Source organism: Rhipicephalus microplus, chromosome 7 (assembly GCF_043290135.1).
Source record: "Rhipicephalus microplus isolate Deutch F79 chromosome 7, USDA_Rmic, whole genome shotgun sequence".
Taxonomy (NCBI): domain Eukaryota; kingdom Metazoa; phylum Arthropoda; class Arachnida; order Ixodida; family Ixodidae; genus Rhipicephalus; species Rhipicephalus microplus.
The window spans coordinates 171,779,889-171,801,945 of NC_134706.1; positions in this window are offsets into that span (position 1 = coordinate 171,779,889).

The window sequence follows — 22,057 nt, forward strand, 5'->3', positions numbered from 1 at the left end:
GCTCTATCGCTTGATGACAAATCAAGCGCGGGGCGTGACGCTATTGCGCATGACCATGCCTCGCGTAGCGGCGACATCAGCTGATTGCGCCGGCCGGCTTGCTTCGATTTGCTTTAGAGCAAAGAAATGTCATACCTTGAAAGATTGCGTACTACACTGTCAAAATGTTACTGCTTTGTAGTCATCCTATGATTCATTGAAAATTGATAACTCTGATATGACTACTATAGAGCTTTGCGTCGGGCGACAAGCACCAAACGTAAAACCGCACTGCGTCTGTCGTAGAAGCAGTAGGAGGCTGTCGTCTGCTAGTACAAAAACAAAACAAAGACTAGGGAAAATTTTCATAAGTTGTAACTTGTTTTTTGAATAATCATTTATCACTTTTAAATTTATTTTGCCAGATAACATACTTTTTTTTCAGTTTATAGCGGCGAAAGATGTTTTTTTTCCTCACACAGATATCCAAGTCAAATCCATTCACAGCTAAAGTCACATGTTGTTTGTCTTTTTTGTTTCTGTGGGCATGCCGTTTCGGTGCGTCTCTCATGTGTTCGCGCTGCTACACACGAGAGTACGAAATGTTAAATTTACGCAAGGAAGCGCTGTTCCTCGTTCTTGTGATGTGCTAAGATGGCGCCCTATTCCCGCGGTTGTACGAGTGCGCATCAAGTGCGAGTCGTCCAAGGAATTGGCGGGTTGTGCAGGTGCTCGAAGGACTCCGAGGTGACGGCTGACGCGTGTGGTCGCTTTCCTCAGGACAGTGTGAAAGAAACTAAAGGTAAGGGGGACACTTTTTTATGTAGAATAAGTATGCCACTCAGTGCAAGTGTGTGTTGCCGCCCTTGAGCGAGGCGTCGCGAAACGGCAACCTTCCGCACCTTTGCGAGTGCGGTTGCCGATTCGCTTTGACAACGCTAAAGCCAGCAGAGCCATGGCGCATCGGCGCGGCCTTACTGGAGCTAATTCGGGACAACTGCGGCAACATGCATGTGTATGGTGATTGATTTTTTCATAACTGCAATGTAGTGAGGAAGATTCACAAGGCGCTTGCTACGTTGTTGATTAAACGAAGCCTGCGGTGCCATTTGATGCAAAGCAGCATTTTCGTCACGTTCGCGGGTGTTACAATTTGTAACTTGGCTCAATTCGCCTAGCCAACCGTCTTAGCGGGTTGATAAGCATACGTTCACAGAAGAGCATTAATATACCCCTAAACAGTGGCGTATGCTTGTTAAAAGATATAATGTGTGTGCCTAGTGAAGAGAGAGAGGTGTTCGTGCAATCTGTATGTGTACCTGCAAGACGCCTTTGCTTGTAACTAATAATGCACCGGCCAGCACCTACATTGTACGCCTGACTTTGAAGAAAACTGCCATGCACAGTCTGAGATTTTGTAATCTGCCAGAGTTGCTTTCTATAAAATAATACATTGCCAGCATGTTCAAAATATGTTTCGCTGCTGTGTGGCAGGGGTGCTGTTATCACGCTGTTGTGTAGTTGCTGATGCAAGCACTTATAGTTTTGATGCATTTATATATATCATCTAACTCATCAGGGGTTTGGCTGTTTCAGCACAAACAAGGCAAAGAGAGAAGGAAGACGGGTAATGACAGGACCAGTGCCGACTTTTGTTTGCAGGAGAATACACATGTTGGTGTATTTATTGTGAGATCCTTTCTGTGTTGCTTTATTGCCCAATTTATGCAACGACACAGTTGTAAGCAATATGAGAGAGAACACTGAAGTTAGCTTTTAAAGTATATGATGACTAAATGCCTAGTAATTCACAGCACAAAGTAAGAATGTAAGATATCAGCATGATCAATGTGAGACGAGTACATTCTTGCATCTAAAAAATCTATTGTGCTAAATGTTGCCTAAGTAAAAAACCTCTCTATATTTGCAAATAGTGGGACGTCACTTCGAGCACCGTGCCAGCCATTCCCTCCCTCTGTGCAAGGGCTGGTTGGCAAGGAAGTTGTTGGTGACGTTCCTGATAGACCACTGATATGTATGTGATACTAACCATGTAGCCTAATATATACGTAATCTTTTGTGCAGTTACATCGCTGCATCTGACACCTACAACTTATTTGCATATTTACATTGCTCCCTTAGGACCTAACACATAAACTTGTAGTGTGCATTGTCACTTCATAAATATTGAGCGGTAAAGCTACTGAGTATATGTGAAACAAGAATCTCTGCTTATTACATGAAGACATATGAGGCCTTCGATAAAACGAGTTAAACCTTTATTGGGCTTGCGTACTCATCGGGGCAATTCATTCATGCAGCTTCAGCAAATGGTATCTTCCAGCCCGGTGACCATGCAATTTTTTTCTGCACACAGCGCAAACACTGAGCTGTACCGACTCGCAGATGGTCGCGTCAAGTGCATATTTACCTTGACTAAAATGTCCAATGAAGTTTTTTCAACGACCGGTCCCTGCCACGAGTGCTAACGTCTTCGCAAACAAGACACATTCTTATTGACACTACACACACCACACACAATATTCTCAGTTGTACCGATATTCTCAATACCTTTCAATGCACTCTACATGCCACAATCAACAGTGCACATTTTTGAAGACTGTGCCGCTGTTCCTCACACAGGTCACCACGTGTGTTCACTTCTTCAAGATAAACAGACAGCGTGGCAAATATTTTACCACACAGCTAGATGTTTGCTGACACATACTACAGCTAGTGTCGACATTGTAACGTGAAGTGTAAGCTTCGAAAAATTAAAACTTGCCCCAAACACCGCACGACTGTGCCTGGCTGAGCCACCAGCGGGAGTGTTTTTCCAGCCACACTTTTTACGTGTGCCAGTGACATCATGCTGTGACGTATATCGGTAGGAGCCTATCGCTGCATACTTCATGTGAATGAGGGTCCTGTTAGAGAAAGTAGGCATTGTTGATTTCGTAACTTGTTCGTTTTCAACTGGACCTTCAATTAGACGAGTTGTCTGACTGATATTCAGGCGACCTTTTGTTCAATAAATTATACAGTTGGCAGTTTATGATTGCCCCATACTATTGTTACTGGTGTTTCTCGTTCTTACTTTGCCCTGTTCATTACTGCTCACCTACAAAAACTAGCCTAGCTTGCCGCTTTTTTGGACAAGATGCAGCTGGCAAGTGCGATAGTGTTCATAACTCTAAATGCTCAAGCAAACATTATCGTTTCATATTCAGTTAGTTGCATTCATATCAGTACATTATAAGTATAATTGATTAAACATGAATCCATGTTCTTTCAGATAATGCTTACAACTTTTATATAAAATTTAATGGTGTTTATAAAAAACATGGGTTATAGCTAAACTTCATGCTGTTTTCTTGAACAGCTGACAAAACGCTATTGCATGCTTACTTGCCATGAATATGATTGTGTTTGAAATACATTGCAATTCTTCGCCGGACTGCCAGTACACTTCACATTGGGGGAACATTGGGAAACAATTGATTGATTAATTTTTAAGAACGGAAAGAAAGAAGCGGCACGCCGGGATACTTACTTGATGTTGGCATTCGTTTTGCTACCCAGCGGATTATCATGCAAACTTCATATAGAGTGGTTATGCGTCTTGCATGTGTGTCTGTAAACCAAGAACTTTCGGTAGAACTATATTTGTCTTACAAATGGTTGCAGGACTGTGGAGGTTGTAGGGCTGCTTAGCCAATATGAATGGTGGAATCCCTGGACATGTGTTCAACCATGCTGCATCAGCTGCTTGGTGTTTTCATGGCATCTTTACAGCTGTGCTGAGTGAGTAAAGCAAGCATGTTTCAACACGGAAAAGTATAATATAGCAGCACCTCTTGTGCGAGCCTTACCTCCCAAGTATATCAAATATTTATCTTGCGCCTTGTGGCCTGTAATTTTTAAAGAGACACTTCTTCTTGCTTTACATATGAGTGTTGATGCTTAGACAGCAATGTATTTGTGTTTGACAGCAAGTGTTCGTGAACAAATTACTGACTTCAATAATGACAAAACACCCTTCATACTTGGTCCTTAGCATAAGCTTGCACATATCTATAGCACATTCAATTGTTCATTTTTTGCTGTCATGATAATGGGCAAGTAGCAAAGACAAGTTCAGATTGGAGTGGTCGGTGACGTCTGTTTAGGCTGTGTCATATTGCTTTGCAACCAGAGTTACTTGTGGCCACATATACAATGAAGCCTTATGACGTGCATTCTAAATGAGATTATCATATCACATTTCACTGCATCCTAATATGTGTCGAACAAATGCAGATATCTTTAGCTTGCCACTATAAAGGGATCCTAAACCAACACAGGTTTGAAATTCAGTGGTGGTGTTGCAGCTGTGTATGACTCTGCAATGGAAGCATAGCCGTGATAATTTTTCTATGTGTTGTCGCAATAGTAATGTTAAACACATTGGACGATACAAAAAAGGTCCTCGCTTATTTCGCTTTTTTTCACTATGTTTCTTTCTAGTCTGTTCTGGCCATGTGCTCCTCCTCACTGTGCAAGGAGCAAGAACAGTGGGCACGCAAACGCTTAATAAATAAAGTTGTAAGGTGAGCACTGAGCGGCTGAACACTTCCAAAAGGCTCAAAGAGGGAAAGGTATTGTTTCTAGCTAATTTTTGGGCACCCATAGCTAGTTGTGTTGCTGCAGTTGTCATTGTTGTTCAGGACACTATTCTGAAGTCGTTGCTCATATTTGCTTGAAGTGTTAAAAAATAACTGGAAGTGGTTTGGCACCCTTTATTGCAGTTACATACAGAACTAGGTTTCAATGCGTAAGCAAATTCAGGAAATATTCACAGGAAAGCTCAGGAAAAGGCTAAGTGGTTGCCCCTTGAACGTGAAGCAGATACCCTTCTTCTAAAAGGTCAATAGACAGTCTAGTAGTCTAAATAGTACATGCAGTATAAATTATTCTGGTGTGGTGCTCTTAATGCATGTTAAAAGAAAGGGGTCTTTAATAGAACTGTTGCCACTTTGCCTTGCATTGCTGAAATTGTTCACATAGTTTTAATACATGAATCACTTCAAGCCTTTTGATTTTATGCAAATGGTTTTGCTTACCCAGTCGGTATAACTTCATTTGGATAAAGTCATAAATGCTCTAAAATTTTTTTAATATACAGCAGGTTTATTTTTAAAATACGCGACCATAGGTGTGAACGCAGTTGGTGGTGTGCTTGAATAATGCTTAACTATCACCACTCTAACTACACCTGCTACAGTGCATAGTGTGACAAAATTAATGGTTCAGTTTTAGTTTCAGTTTATTTCAGATATTAGTACAGAAAAAGAAACAGTATACAAAGTATATATACAGGAGGAGGTCCGAAAGCACAAGGCTGCAGGAGGACCTCCTGTTCAAAATGGGATTACAAAATTTACTCAATTAGCAGTAGCAGTGAAAACAGAGAGATGAGTAAAATGATAAAACCAACACTAACTGAGAAACAAGTAAAAAGAAGAGAGAAATAAACATTATAACAAGATAAAAACATCTAGTAGTTTATCAAGTACGAATACAACTGTTTTTTAATTGTGCCGATAGTCGAGCATTGCTTGATGTGAGATGGCAATGAATTCCATAATGATAATGCTGAGGAATATGCAGTGCGGCGTCCAAACTTAGTGCGGATAGTAGGAAGTAGAAAATTTCCATTAGAAGCGAATCTAGTACGGTTTATGTTAGACAAAGCTTTAGGATAAAAGACGCTTGATGGGACAAAATGGTGCAAGGATATGAACAGAATGATAATGAGGTGATATTTAAATAAACTAATCGTAACAATGATAATGCTGAGAATTATGCAGTGTGGCGACCAAAATTAGTGCGGATATTAGGAAGTAGAAAATTTCCATTTGAAGCGAATCTAGTACGGTTTAAGTTAGACAAAGCATTAGGATAAAAGACGCTTGATGGGACAAGATGGTGCAAGGATTTGAACAGCAAGATAATGAGGTGATATTTAAATAAACTAACAGTAGAAAGTATTTCGAAGTTACGAGGAAATGATGATGCACTAGAACGATATGAACTGAAAGTCATTAGACTGATGGCTTGGTTTTGAATGTGCTGAATGGGAGATAAGTGGATGAGGTATGTATTTCCCCAAGTGGTGATGCAATAATATGGCTGTGAATAAAAGCATAATATAACTTGATTAGAGTTGAAATTTTAAAGTAGTAACGTGCTCTGATTAGAATCTTGACACGAAATGCTAGTTTTTGCGCAAAATATTAACATGATTAGAGTATTTTAGGTTGCTGTCGTGAACGATTCCTAAGAAAAAGCATTCATTGTCAGGGTTAATGAGTGAGCCATTTAGTTTAATAGAAATTTGTGAGGGAAGAACTTTGTTAGCTGAGTGGAATATCATGAACTTAGTTTTCTTAGGGTTAATACTGAGGGAATTCGTGAGACACCAGCTTAAGATGTTATTTAGATCTTTTTGTAATGTTAGCGTTAAAGAGTCAATTGATTTACCAGTGGCAGGTATTGTAGTGTCATCGGTATAAAGAAAAGGCAGAGAGTTAGTAACTGAAAGGGCAAGGTCATTCATGTAAATTAAAAATAAAAGCGGGCTAAGAATGGACCCTTGAGGAACACCCTGATTAGTAGTAAGAAAATCTGATAAAGTAGAGCGAACATAAACAGCCTGCTGTCTATTACAGAGGTAACTTTTATTGAGTGTAAGGGCAGGTCCAACAACACCAATGGCCGTGAGTTTGGTTTTCAGGATGCTGTGATTAAGTGAGTCGAAAGCTTTGGTTAGGTCAATGAACAATGCTCCAGCTCATTCACCAGAATCAATAGCTTTTTAATATTATCAGTGAAAGTTAAAAATGCAGGATTAGATGAGAAAGGAGGTCGAAAACCAAACTGACTAGGAGTTAAAATGGAAAACGTAGACAAGTAATTAGTTATACGTTTCTCAATAGACTTTTCCAATATTTTACTAAAAAATGATAGGATAGCTATGGGGCGGTAATAAGATATGAAAATTCTCTCGCCTTTTTTGAACACTGGTATTATTTTGGCCTGTTTTAGTCGAGATGGGATTGTACCTGTCTTGAATATTAGATTGATAATGCGGGATAGAGGGACGGCAATATGGTTGGCAATTAGCTTAATGTAGGACGAGTGAATTCCGTCCAGTCCAGGAGAAGTTACTTTAAGATTATGTATAATGCTGATAATTTTGTTAGGGTCTGTTGGGATGAGGTAGAAAGATTGTGAAGAGCGGACCTGAGATGTATTAGGCGATGGGGGTGTACTAGAAGCTTGTTTACAGTAAAATGAGTCGAATTCATTCGCAATGTCAATTGGCTGATCTAAGACACGGTCAGCAATTTGAAGCTCAGTGATAGTTAATTCGGACGTGTTCTTGTTTAGAAAGGAGTTAATAATTTTTCATTGTTCTTTAGAGTTGTTGCCAGCACGCGCTATTTTTTCTTCGTAATAACGTTTTCTAGCTGCTTTTAAGAGTCTATTGAGAGTATTATAATAGAGCGATTAACGATGTTTTAGATTCATTTTGAAAAGATGGCGTTTGACTTTTTTGTAGAGTTTTTTCTTTTTTACGCATGCATGTCAATAAATTGTTTGTTATCCAGGGATTATGGAGTGCTGAGTATATTCTTTTACATTTTACTACCATGACGCTATCATGAATGCATTTGCATATGCGAGACGAAAGAAAATCAAAAGCTAAGTTGGCATCAGTGCATGTTTCAATGAAAGACCAGTCGACATTTGTTACGCGGTTCACATACTCTTCTTTGTTTAGAACTGATTGAAAAAATCTTAAATCGCGATTATGCTTGAAGTTTTTACATGAGAAGAAAACAGGGTAATGGTCAGTAATATTTACTTTAAGAACACCACCTTGTTCAGGTGAAAGAAAGTTAGACAGAACATGGTCAAGGAGTGTGCTACTGCAGCCAGAATCGCATCTAGTTGGAAGTGTGATTAAGGACTCGTAACCAAAACCTTGGTAACAATTTGCATGTTCAATGCGATTGGAAGTATCTTCAAGTAAATCAATGTTTGTGTCACCCACAATAACAACATTTTCACGTTCACGTGATAATGTTTCAAGGATAGCATGGAGACTTGAAAAGAACTCAGAAATTGACGATGAAGGCGACCGATAGATAGTTCCAATGATAAGTTTACCAGTGGACGAAGGTTTGTCTAGTTCTATCCAATCAGATTCGCAGCTATCGACGACAATATGGAGATCAGATCTGCGTTTATAGGGCAAAGTAGGTGAGATAAAGATGGCTGCGCCACCATGGCTACTTGTTGTGCGATTGCAGTATTCTGACAAGTAACCTTGTAAGCCAAACAAGTTTTGATCCTCTAGTGTAAGCCATGTTTCCGAGATGCAGACGAGGGAAAAAGAACTTTTGAAAAAGTGTAAAAGAGCGTTTATTTCATCATGATTTTTTCTTAGACTACGCGCGTTAATGTGAATTCCTGAAATGGCAGAGTTATTCAAGAAGGAATCTAAGTTATTGATACTAAAATAAGACGACATGATGACGCGCAGAGTTTCCTAGATAGATAAGTGACCAGATCTATTGAAAGATTGAAAGGTCAGCTTCAGTGCGAATCCAATACACCCTACTTTCGTTTCATTGCCTCGCCTTATTATGGCAAATATCCGTCCAAAGGAACGCCCAACCCTTCTCTCTCTTGATGGAAAGAGCTCTCGCAAACAACCTGTTGTTTTCTACGTTGAGATGGTCATTTACATACAGAGGATAATGATGAGGGCCTGGGAATCCGAGATCATTCGTGTGCAGTTCGGCCTTGCAAGCCTTGCTTAAAAATTCTTGCTTCTTATCGCGAGAACGGAAGCGCACGATAATGTTTTTTAGTCATTTTTAGTGGGGACGCGATGAATGACGTCGATGTCAGAATCAACAATAAGGCAGTTGATTTTAGTAGCCACAGCTTTTACTATGGCTGTGCAATCTTCCCCTTGAGAGCACGGAATTCCCTTTAGTTCTACGTTGTTAAGTCTCGAGTATTGTTTCAGTTATGACACACGGTTGGTTAAAATTTCATTTTGTTTCTTTAGAGACTTATTAAAGGCAACTAACGTGGCGTTCTCAGAGCGTAGCTCCTCAACAAGCGCATTGAGACCACTGACGCCTGACACGAGGCTCTATACTTCAGCCTTCAACTTTGACGTATCTGGTATTAGTGCCAGAAGTTTGGGTTTGCATTCTTCAATTAGTTTAGAGGCTATTTCTCCAAGTTTATTCTAAGTCCAGGCCTCAAGCTGTTCAATGCGCTTCACCAACTCGACATTTGAGGGCATGTTTGTAGGCAATAAAAACAATGAGCGAGCTTGTACAGTGCGATAGTAATTGCAGAACTAAATCACTCACAGCACTAAATCACTCACAGCAGTAGTCACGGCAACGCACGATGCCCAAAACAACAAGAAAGCCACTGACCTGCGGAAAAGTTGAAAAACCTTTAGAATAGATACCGATACGTAGAGCCGTAACTGCTGCTGCAAAGTGACGCTAGGTGAGACGGGCCTCCGCTTTATGCCGGAACACGAGCCGGTGATCAGCGCAGTAGATCCACGCGGATGATCCCTTATCCACCAAGGATAGCCGACGCTGATATTCGTGTAGAATGCACGAACACAGATGGCTCAGTCAGGTGGTGAAGCAGGCGTCGAAAAGCTGAAATGTTCGGTAGCACAGGACCACCGAATCCGTGGCAACCGTCGTCCAACAGCACACTTGATTTCTTCGGAATCGTCCAAACGCCTGCGGAAGCGTTAAAATACCTTTAGAATAGATGCAGATAGTAAAGCCGTAACTGCTGCAAAGGTACCCAACATTACTGGAAGCATACACTTTTATGTCTGAAAATGTGTTAGAAAGCCTGGTTAAAATGTGTTTACGTTTTTTTCGCTCCAACTAAATCTTCTAGTCTACTCAAAGCAGCGTCCGCTTTTTTGAGGTCCTCAAACTATTAGGTGTTCAAAAGAAGTATCAATGCCACATCCTTTCTTTGTTAGCCTACTCACCACTCTAATAATGAGAAGTACCCGCAAAATTACCCAGCGAAATATAGGGATATTATAAAAAGTAATGTCAATTCAATTGTCAAAAAATGTGAACCCATTAGACTCTTGCCGCCAAGTTACGTTTTCGTTCACTTTTTTTCACAATTTTGTTAAAGTTATTTTTGATAACATCACCTATAGTTTGTTTGGCATCATTGTCTGCTAGTTTTAATCATAATGTGTTCAACAAAGACAACGCACCCTTGAATTTGTAGTTCTTTCCTTCACTCATGAATCTGAAACAGTGAATCTCAGTAATCTTAGCGGCGTGTGACTTGTTCTTTTGATCAGTTGTGCGTGTGTTCAAGTACATGCATTTAGGTGGGAGGGCGAACCATTGCCACCTCCTTTGACTAGCAGATTTTCTGAGAACTAACTGATGCATAATGCTGCCAAAGAAGTATAGGGATATTGGAAGTAATCGTAATGCGATTGCCAGTAGGCAAAAAAAGGTGTCCTACACTCGCCATAATGGTAACAGGCAGCGCTGACTGACTCTTCCATGATTAAATGCACATATATACTGTACAAAATTGAAGGGGGATAGCCGCCATGGTAGCTCAGTTGATCGAGCATCGGACGATGTGTTTGAAGCTCGCAGACTCGGTCCCTGTCCAGGGCAGGTTATCTTTTTTCTTTCTACTTTTCTTTCTTCACAATTACAACATTTCTATTCTTCTTGCAGATTTTCTGGTGTAAAAAAGGTACCTTATAATCTGAAGAGGCAGACAGAATGTGCCAGTGTATGAGTTAGCTGTTGTAGCAGTTACCAAAAAGATATGTTTTGAAGAATAAATCATTCTACCACTTGCCTGAAAATGGCTACAGGACATGGTGCTGGATACACTTTGTTATTTTTGAATCAAGCTATCTTGCATTCTATTTTTATAAGTTACATGGGATACGCATAACGGTATCACACACTTTAATGCCACAAAGATTATGCAGCGAACAATGTTATAAATGCGAAATTGCGTAAGGATAAGGGGAAAACTGCAACCTCAACGAGAATGTACTGCGAGCACAGGGTGCAGGCGTCATTCCTTCTGCCCGTGCTTTTCAAGTGCGAGCTGTTTTTACCTCGTTCTGACCAACTAACTAGATTGAGATGTGTTGTTATAGTGCATAAGGATGCTCCACGGGAAACTAGGTTTGTCTCAAACTCTGTGTGTCTTTCAACCTTTATGGTGCCAGGTTCAAGAGTTTATGCAGACCAGATCTTGTAAAACAGGACACCCTTTTAACATAATAACATGGCTTAAAGCATAAAGCAGTTAATGGGACCGAATATCAATTTTTATAGTAGCTGTTTTTTTCTGAAATAGAAAGCTTACTGGTCTGATCGTATAAACATGCAGTGAAAGAAGAAAATTTTCGGGGCTTGTTTCTTTTTGTTTGACATGGCTTTCATGAGTACATCTAGTGGTAACACAGAAAGTTTTGGAAACATTTTAAGAATTTTCGGGTCTCTGACTGTTATGAAGTGTCACACAACACAGGCAGCAAACAGTGGGAGGTCAGGATAACAGCTTTATATGTTTTTGCATTACAGTTTGCTGCAAAAGCATGCATTTCATGTGCGTGTGAAGTGCACATATTTCGCACTGTTTCCCACGATGACAGTGCTGCTTTTTGAGGGTTGTCTTCTCTGTGTGCGCAGAACATAATGATGTTGGCGCAGGTAATATGAATATATGCTGTAACTTTGACCTTAATCTTTTTGCATGTTAAAGCATCAAATAATTTGCAGCAAACAAACAGGCTGCATGACATACTGATTTTTAGGCTTTTAAGTGCAATCTTAAAAGGAAATGCCACTCAAGTTGCAAAAAGAATGCAGTTCGATTCACGTTTTTTTTTTATTTCCACCTCCAATCACCCATTCTGGCGACTTGTCAGTCTCTTTATTGAAGAAATCCTAATCAAAACTTTTAGCTGAATGGGTTGGTATCGATGTTGAATTTTGTGCACTGCTCATAAGTAGAACCATAGATTCATGCCCTACCCTTCAGCACTGCCTGAAATTGATCAGGCAATCTTTGCATATTTTTAGTATCGTTGGACGATCAGTGTCAGCTTAAGCTATGCCATGAAAGCGGCCAACAGCGTCTAGCTAATGTTGTTTTCGTGTGCAACTGCAGTTGTGGTCGTGCTAAATGACCTTTCTTTATATACACTACATAACAAACTTACTCCTTTAGAGTGAAGTGCATCTTCGGATCGATTGTAAATGTTTTCATAAGCGAGGCCTTAAGTTTAAAGAAGTTCCTCAGTGTGCCACGAGGAAATGTGTGTTCAGCAAAAATTTGTATATCATTATATACAACTCTTAAAGCCTCGCCTACAACTTTCTGCAAGTTGACCTTGAGCAGAAAACGAGGAGCGGTAGCAGCCCCCAGAAAAGAGCAAGCACCCTCCAAGCTCCCCAAGCTCTCTTCGACAGGAACAGAAAAGTCACTGTGTGGCATTTAAAACCATTGCAAGCAGTGCCTTATCAGGACACTGTGCTGCTCTTTCATCGCAGAACACGAAGTTGACCACTCCAGAGGAACTTCACACTGTGTATTGTGAGTGCGTCATTGGTTTTGTTTTGTCCAGCCAGCAGTCAAGAAATAATATGTCAGATTCAGCCGGGAAGGCTAGAGGGAGTCCGGCAGGCATGTGTGGACATTTGTCTAGCCAAGTATGCCAATTTTCGCACTGGTCCTGTTGGAGTTACTTCCAGAAACGACAGAAGCTTCGTCACCACTCTAAATGTACAGATGTGCCGGGGAAGATTAGCTGCTTTAGTTTTTTCTATAACTGATAGCTGCCAACATTCTGCATTGTACAGGAGTTTTGTTCCTCACTTACGCGTATAAAGCCCTCAACAGCAAAAATGCTACACGTCTACTTACAGAAGGCCCCAAGGCCCTACTTGTAGATTTTTTCGGCTTGTATGATAAGCACCTCATTTGGGTGTACATGAAAATTTTATATACATGTACGGCAAGAAATTTGGGTGGTTGGCCATTTTTTCGTTATCATATTTCTCGCAATATTCTTAAGCATGTTGTGCATTACGTTGTCAATCTGGTTCTTGTGCATAGAAGATATTACGCGGTTTCAGGCTACTTCAAGCACTGTTAGTATAAAAAGCCAGGAAGGAAGCTATCAATAACTTTTTAACACAGTTGCCTAATCTGATGCTTGATACATCACTAAACTTTCGTGCCTATTCATCAATGTAAGCTCGTCTTAGTGTAATCTAAAATGAAGATGCGAGTCGACAGATGGAAGCATCTAGTCGGGTAATCAGGGTGAACAGTCGAAGTGCCTCATACAGGCTGGCCGATGTTGCGATAGGAGGACCTATTTTTTAGAAGTCACCATGTCATCCTTGGCGTGTTAGTTTATGTGGGGTTAGTAATGACATCATCTTTTGGTGTAGGCGTGTGTGCCTGTTGGAAATGTTTGTCTGAAAAAAAACCTATAACTCAGAAGAATGCAGCCCTTGCTTTCTTTCAAGTTAGGTTGCGATGATACAAAGTGTTCTCCTGTCACAGGTTGGGGGTAAGAGAAGCAAAAAAAGGTAAAAGAAAGAAAAGAAGGAAAAAGAAAAAAGGGGCATGCAAAGTAAAAGTAGTGTGCTACAATGCTCCTACTTCGCATCCCCGCTTTTCTTCTTTTTTCTTTTGTTTTCTTTTTCATCTTTTTTGTTACATTTGCATTGTCCCATCTTGTTCATGAATCAATGACACATGGCTTTGCTGTAGAAAAGATGCTTATGTGTTGTTTGATTGAACAGTGCATTGTACTTCATTCAGTTAATTACAGGCTGATCAGTCTTGCAATAAGCGCTTCCTGTCTATCACGACACATGATCAAATGAAAAGCTTGCGCTTGGCTCTTAGTATACTGGTATATAGCTTGTGTCTTGGACTACTCAAATTGAATGTTATTTTGCTGCTGTTTATGGTAATGAATTTATCCAACATGAAAATATTGTCACGGTACAGCGTGAACCAAAGGCAGATGAACGTTTACACAGGAAATATCAGCAGCCAAACAGCAAGATCGCCTTCTTTATCTTCAATCAGCCAGAGCTCCACTACCTGGTGTCCACCAAATCCCCTTATCGTCGTTTTGGTCCACCAGTACACAAGCGTCATTTGCCCCCCTCTTAATGAGCATCGCCCCGATGCTAAACCAGTAGTGCAGTTTTTTTTCTGTTCTTTAAGAAGCGTCTTGCGCAGTCACTACCTTTCATAAGGCTTCATGCGCACAACGTGAACTAGTTCAGGACGGTGCTGGTGAAGCCTCGTACTATGTGGACTGTCGGGGACGACCTCGTAGGTAACATCACAACATCCCTCAGTCGTCGAAGTACTAGATATGGCCCAAAGTATCTCCTTAGGAGCTTTTCAGAGAGGCCTCGTTTCCGTATGGGCGTCCAAACCCATACTCTGTCGCCGGTCTGGTAAACGACTGTTCTGCGGCGAGAATTGTAACGGCTCGCGTCGTACTCTTGTTGTTGCTGGATTCGCAGGCGTGCTAGTTGTCTTGCTTCTTCCGCTCGTTCTGTAAACATCTTGGTGTCCGGTTTGATGTCGTCGCATTCGTGTGCTAGCATCGCATCTAGCATGGTTCGTACTTCCCTTCCATGAATTAGGCTGAACGGGGTCATCTGGGTTGTTTCTTGCTTGGCAGTGTTGTATGCAAACGTGATATATGGCAAGATTTCGTCCCAGTTTTTGTGTTCCACGTCTACGTACATAGAAAGCATGTCTTCAATTGTTTTGTTCCGACGCTCTGTAAGCCCGTTCGTTTGCGGGTGGTAGGCGGTGGTCTTACGATGGGTTGTTCCACTCAGCATGAAGACTTGTTCCAAAAAAGCTGCCGTAAATGCGGTTCCTCTGTCTGTGATTACGACGCTTGGTGCACCATGCCGCAGGACAGCGTTCTCTATGGAAAATTGTGCCACCTCCGCGGCTGTACGTCTCTGGATAGCCTTTGTTTCAGAATAACGGGTAAGGTAATCAGTCGCGACAATAACCCAGCGGTTCCCAGCAGTAGAAGTAGGAAGTGAGCCCAAAATATCCATGCCAATCTGGTCGAATGGTGTTCTTGGGACCTGCACGGGCTGCAGGAGGCCAGATGGTTTAGTCGGCGGTGACTTTCGTCGCTGGCAGCCGAGGCAAGTACGAACATGGTGTTTTACGGCTATGGTCAGTCTTGGCCAGAAGTAGCGCTGCCGTACTCTGGTCAACGTTCTTGTGTAACCTAAGTGGCCTGAAGTCACCTCGTTGTAGCATGCTTCGAGTACTTCGGAGCGAAGGGCTGCTGGGATGACGAGCAAATACGCAGATCCTGTGGAAGAGAAGTTTCTTTTGTATAGTACTCCGCTCCTTAGGCAAAATGATGACAGCGCTCTTACGAAAACAGTTGGTGCCTTCTGAGGTCTTCCCTCCAGGTAATTAATTAGGGCAAGTAACTCAGGGTCGCCACGTTGTTGCTGTGCAATAGCGGTTGAGTCAAGCAGGCCGAGAAATGCTGTTTCCTCCTCATCGAATAGAGTTGCCGATTCAATGGGTGAGCGGGATAGACAGTCGGCGTCCATGTGGCACTTTCCTGACTTGTGTACGACAGTCATGTCGTACTACTGCAGCCTGAGACTCCAACGCGCTAATCTCCCGGTAGGATCTTTAAGATTTGTCAACCAACACAGTGAGTGGTGGTCGCTGATGACTTTGAAAGGGCGGCCGTATAAATACGGACGAAATTTTGTGACCGCCCATACCACGGCGAGGCATTCCTTCTCAGTCGTGGAGTAATTGGTCTCGGCGTGTGTTAGTGTTCTGCTTGCATAGGCGATTACTCTTTCTGTGCCCTCTTGCAGTTGCACAAGAACAGCTCCCAAACCAATATTGCTGGCATCAGTGTGTAGCATCGTTGGCGCTTTCTCATCAAAGTGGGCAAGCACTGGAGGCATCTGTAGTCGCTGGCGGAGGTTCTTGAAAGCAGCTTCCTCTTCGTTGCTTCATTGGAAAGCAACGTCTTCTCTCGTGAGGCGGGTCAACGGTGATGCGATGCCTTGTGAACCTTGCCAATATCTTGCCTTGTGAAACGTGTCAGACCTGCCTTTCTTTTTCTTTCCTGTGCAAGCATTGTATGTAAGGAAGGCAGTAACAGAAAGGTGATAGCTTGAGCTTCGGAAGAATAAATGCTGGCAGTGAGGCGATTCCACATCAAACATCCCAGTCATTTTGCCAACCGTCCTAAATGTGTTTTTAAAAAAATATATTCTGCTCGTTTACTGTATTGAAAACAGCAAAATGCTAAAATCTATCGCAGAGAACAAAATATTAGCCCACCTTGGTGCCTTCTGGACTTCCCAGGATGTCGTCTGGGTGTTGTTTGTAAAAAGTAAAAAGAAGCATTTCAAAAATACTGCCCCTTCTACAGCAAAGTTGGTCTAGGCATTAAGTAAAGGTGATTGTGTGTAGTGCATGGAGCACAGTAATATTAGAGCAACTTTTTTGCCACATCGAAAGCAAGGAAGCAGTTCTCCTTATATGGCAAGTTATATGATTACACTTTGTTTTGAAGAATAAATTAATTTTTAAAGTTTCCTAATGATGGCTGTTTTCTGCATTTGATATACGACAGCTTCCGTTCCGAAGTTCCCATGGCCCTCAATAGGAGACTCTAAAAATCATTTTCCTCATTGAAACAAAAATTGTAATGACAACACTTGCCATATAACAAGAACTGTTCATTTGCTTTCAACTTACACATGAAAGTAATTTTCCATTAAACAAACACATGGTTCAAATTGCATCTCAATGTGGAGAAAGACAATTATATAGTGATATTTGTAATCTGGACCTAACATTATTTTTTTTCGTCAAATATAACTTCTCTGGAGTGAGTATTTGTGGCTCAAATATTCATACAAAATGCAGTACTGCCATACAAGAAATGCAAACGATAAATAGTTTGGCTGAATTTTTCAAAGCATGTGTAGCGGATAAATTTCAATAATGTTACTCGGCTTCAAATACTTTAAAGAAGCACCCTCAATTATATGTAGATCTGTAACGAGGGCACTGGGCACGGAGCTCGAGTATAGGAAAGGTTAGAAGACCTGCTGTGATCGCAGGCTTGCGTTCAGTTAGCCCTTGCGGAAAATAAAGCTCCCATTCGCCGAGTCAACTCCTGCTTGTTCAACAACCCGTTTCAAGTGGTGGAAGTGCTGGGTACATCTGGTCCTCACCCTGGAACTTCACAGCCGCACACTCCAACGACCTCCTACAATGACTGCTTCAGGGCCATATCATGCTGCTACTCCAGATCTCGCACCTGTGCCTGTCTTCTGCGCTGGCACTCTCTGGCAGCGCGACCCCCCATATTTGGTGGCACAGAGGACCAAGATGTGGACAACTGGATTGCCGAGTATGAACTGGTGAGCGCCGTCAATAAGTGGAACGCAGCCGATAAGCTCACAAATGTGAGTTTTCACCTGACCGACGTTGCAAAACTATGGTACAAAAATCATCAAAGTGATTTCAGTACCTGGTCGGAATTGGCGAAAACCTTCGCGGAAGTCTTTGGCCGTCCTGCTGTCCGCCGCCTTCGTGCTGAACAGCGCTTTCGGGGCAGAGTACAGAGAGCAGAGGAAACTTTCACGAGCTACATCGAAGATGTGCTATTTCTCTGCAAGCTCGTCGATTCGACTCTGGACGAGGCAGGCAAGATCAAGAACATCATGAAAGGAATCGACGACGGTGCATTCCAAATGCTGGCTGCGAAGTGTCCCCAGACGGTCGCCGAGGTGATTCAGCTCTGCAAAAGCTATGATGAGCTGCGTAGGCAGCGCGCTTCTACACGTTGCGCTGCTCAAGACACCGCGGGCATCTCATCCCCCGACTATCGCCATGACACCGCCGACCACTGTGCGTTGATGCCAGTCATAAAGCAATTCATACGCGAGGAGGTCGCCAGGCAGCTATCTATAATCACAAGAACTACCGAGCCAATGGTACACTTGTCGCCTTCGCTTCACCAGGTCATTCAATCGCAAGTTGCCGAAGCATTGCCGCCAGCTCAGGCCCCACCAACTGTTACCGCACCACTAACGTATGCAGCCGCAGTTGCTCGGCCACGTGCGCCAGCGTCTCCGGCCATCTACGAAGCTACTCGCCACGTTTATTCGTCGACGCCACCTTCCCACTCGCCGACCGTCCAGTCTCCAGCTGTATATGAAACAGGTATGAACGTTTATATGACGCCGCCGCCTGCACGACCATTTACGGTACCTTATTCAGCGAACAGTGCCTCTATCGTCAGCCAATGGCGCACTCCGGATAATCGGCCGATATGTTTTTCTTGTGGCATCGCAGGCCACGTAGCTCGCCACTGCCGTCGTCACAGTTTCCCTTCTCGTGACATTGCAGGGGCCTCACATTACATGCCCACCATGCCCACTCAGCCACAATATCCCGTTCCTGCCGATCCACCTCTAGACGTACGTCCCGGTCACCGACCATCCGGTGCAAGCCGTTCACCTTCTCCTCGTCGTCGATCTATTTCTCCGACGTTACGTCGCAACAACCCACCGCGAGGGGAAAACTGACGGGCGCAGTTCCGGAGGCAAGAACTGCTTTGGCAGCGAAACTTTCAAGACCTAACTACTGTCTCCCGAACGAAATTGAACTCTATATTGATGGCATTGAAGTGCACGGACTTGTTGACACTGGAGCTGCCGTATCTGTAATTAGCGAGAAACTGTGCCGAAACTTGAAGAAAGTGACCACACAACTTACCGACCTATCTTTGCAGACAGCTACGTCCCATCATATTCAGCCTTTAGCTTTGTGCACTGCACGAGTCGTCATTCAAGGTGCAATGTACGTTGACACATTTGTAGTTTTATTCCGTTCTTCGCATGACGTTATCCTTGGGTGAGTCTTCCTTTCGTCAAATTCTGCTCTGGTCGACTGTGCTCGTTCTGAACTCGCGTTATCTGTGCCGTGCTATGACCCCGACGATGGTGCTTCGTTTAGAGTGTTTGCTACTTCTGACGTTGACATTGCGCCTTTCTCAGCTGCTGTCTCGGTGTCGTGTGCCTCCCCTCCTAAATCGCCTGCGTTATTTATGCCATCGGTCCCATATGCGTGCCGTCGAAATATCATGCTTCCGATTGCCGTCGTCATTTTTCGCAATAGTCACGCTGCCATTCATGTGTGCAATCGCTCGGACAGCCCGTCATCCCTACTACGTGGAAAATGCCTGGGAAGCTACGAACCTTACGACTGCACTCTTCCGGCTACTGTACCCGATTCTACGGTTTCGCTCCCAATTTGTGCTGTTACTCCTACCAACGCGCCTAATGATGCTCTGGACGTATTCTCGGATGCCATCGACTCTGAGCTAGCACCATCTCAGCACGAAGAGATTATAAATCTTCCCCGCTTTCATTCTTCATTCAATCGTGACCAGTCAGGCTCAAGCCGAACCTCTGTGGTCGTTCACCGTATTGACACCGGTCAACAAGCCCCGCTAAGGCAGCGTCCGTACCGTGTGTCATATGCTGAACGCCGTGCCATCGACGTACAATTGGACGACATGTTGAAACGTGGCATCATCGAGCCCTCCAACAGTCGCTGGGCTTCACCGGTTGTTCTCGTCAAGAAAAAAGAAGGATCCATCCGGTTCCACGTTGACTACGACCGACTCAACAAGATAACACGCAAAGACGTATACCGTCTGCCGCGCATCGAATGATGCTTTGGACTGCCTACAAGGAGCAGAGTTCTTTTCTTCGTTAGATTTACGCTCCGGCTACTGGCAGGTGCCCATGGCAGGGGGTGACCGCCCGAAGACAGCCTTTGTAACACCGGATGGACTATATGAATTCACCGTTATGCTCTTTCGCCTCTGCGATGCGCCTGCCACTTTCGAAAGGTCGATGGATACCGTCTTGCGAGGTCTGAAATGGAAAACGTGCCTCTGTTATTTGGATGACATTGTGGTATTTTCAAGCGACTTTGCGACCCACCTAAGCCGCCTCGAGCAAGTTGTTAAGTGCCTTTCTACGGTGAGAGTTCAACTTAACTTGAAGAAATGCCACTTCGGCGCTCGCAAGCTTGTAATTCTTGGCCATGTGGTTTATAAGGACGGCATTCTCCCGGACCCTACGAAACTTAATGCGGTCGCTGCGTTCCCAAAGCCAAACACCATCAAAGAGCTTCGAAGCTTCATCGGCCTCTGCTCTTACTTCCGGCGCTACGTCCACAATTTCACCTCCATTATTGCCCCCTTGACCAATCTTCTTGCCGGAAGTTCTGATTTGTCAGCGTGGTCGCAGACGTGTGATGATGCATTTCAGGAACTCCGACGGCTCCTCACCACGCCTCCCATACTCCGACTTTCCGATCCGCCTGCTCGAACGGAGCTTCATACAGACGCTAGTGGTGTCGGGCTAGGGGCCATACTGGCCCAACGCAAGGAGGGCTTTGACGAGTACGTCGTCGCCTATGCTAGCCGCACCCTCAGTAAAGCTGAGAAGAATTACAGTGTAACTAAAAAGGAGTGCTTCACCATAACTTGGGCAATCGGAAAATTTCGGCCCTATTTATTTGGACGTCCGTTTGATATTGTAACAGACCACCATGAGCTTTGCTGGTTATCTTCACTAAAAGATCCTAATGGTCGGCTCACTCGTTGGGCATTGCGGTTACAGGAGTTCGATATCCGTGTTATCTACCGTTCTGGCCGGAAGCATTCCGACACCGATGCCCTGTCACGTTCGCCATTGGCTTCAGAGCCTGTCGACTCGCCTATCTCCACTAGTGCTGCCTAGGCCATCAGCATTTCGGACATGCCTTCCGAGCAACGCAAAGATGCATGGATTTCTTCTCTTTTGGACTTTTTATCAAACCGGACGCCCGCTCCAGTTTCCAGGACGCTTCGCCGTCAAGCAGGACACTTCGCTATTCGGGATAACCTGCTTTACCGCTGAAACTACAGCTCGATCGGCCGTAAGTGGTTGCTCGTCATTCCCCGACATCTGCGCTCTGACATCTGTACCACGTTCCACGATGATCCGCAATGTGGCCACGCTGGTGTGTTAAAAACATACACCCGCTTGCAGCTGCGGTACTACTGGCGCGGTATGTACCGTTTTGTTCGCTGTTACGTAAGGTCTTTCCTTACGTGCCAGCGACGCAAAATGCCCACTCAACATGCCACAGGTCCCTTGCAGCTGTTGCCATGTCCAGCACGAGCTTTCGGTCGTGTCGGAATCGACCTTTACGGTCCGCTTTCCTATACTTCAAGTAGCAACCGCTGGGTCATTATCGCTATCGACCGCCTAACGCGGTACGCTGACACAGCTGCGTTACGTTCTGCTACCGCAAACGACGTTGCGTGTTTTATACTGCAAAACCTGGTTTTAAGGCATGGAGCACCTCGGGAGTTACTAAGCGACCGCGGCCGCGTTTTTCTCTCCGATGCCATCAAAGCGTTGTTGAGCGAGTGTCGCATCACACACCGCACTACCACAGTTTATCACCCGCAAACATATGGGATGACAGGGCGTTTTAATCGTACACTTGGGGTTATGCTGGCCAAGTACGCTTCATCCGACCAGTCAAATTGGGATAGCATACTCCCTTTTGTGACATATGCTTACAACACTGCAACGCAAAGCACCACTGGATTTTCGCCTTTCTTCCTTCTTTATAGACGCGAGTCATCATTAACAATGGATACCAATCTTCCTTATCGACCGGACCCTTCAGAGATGTTTACCGTTTCTCGAGCAGCAGCTCACGCTCAAGAATGTCGGAAGCTTGCTCGTGCGTTCACGTCACATGACCAGACGCGCCAAAAACATCGTCACGACGTGTCAACCACGCATATGAACTTTGCTCCAAACTCACTGGTGTGGTTATTGATTCTTTT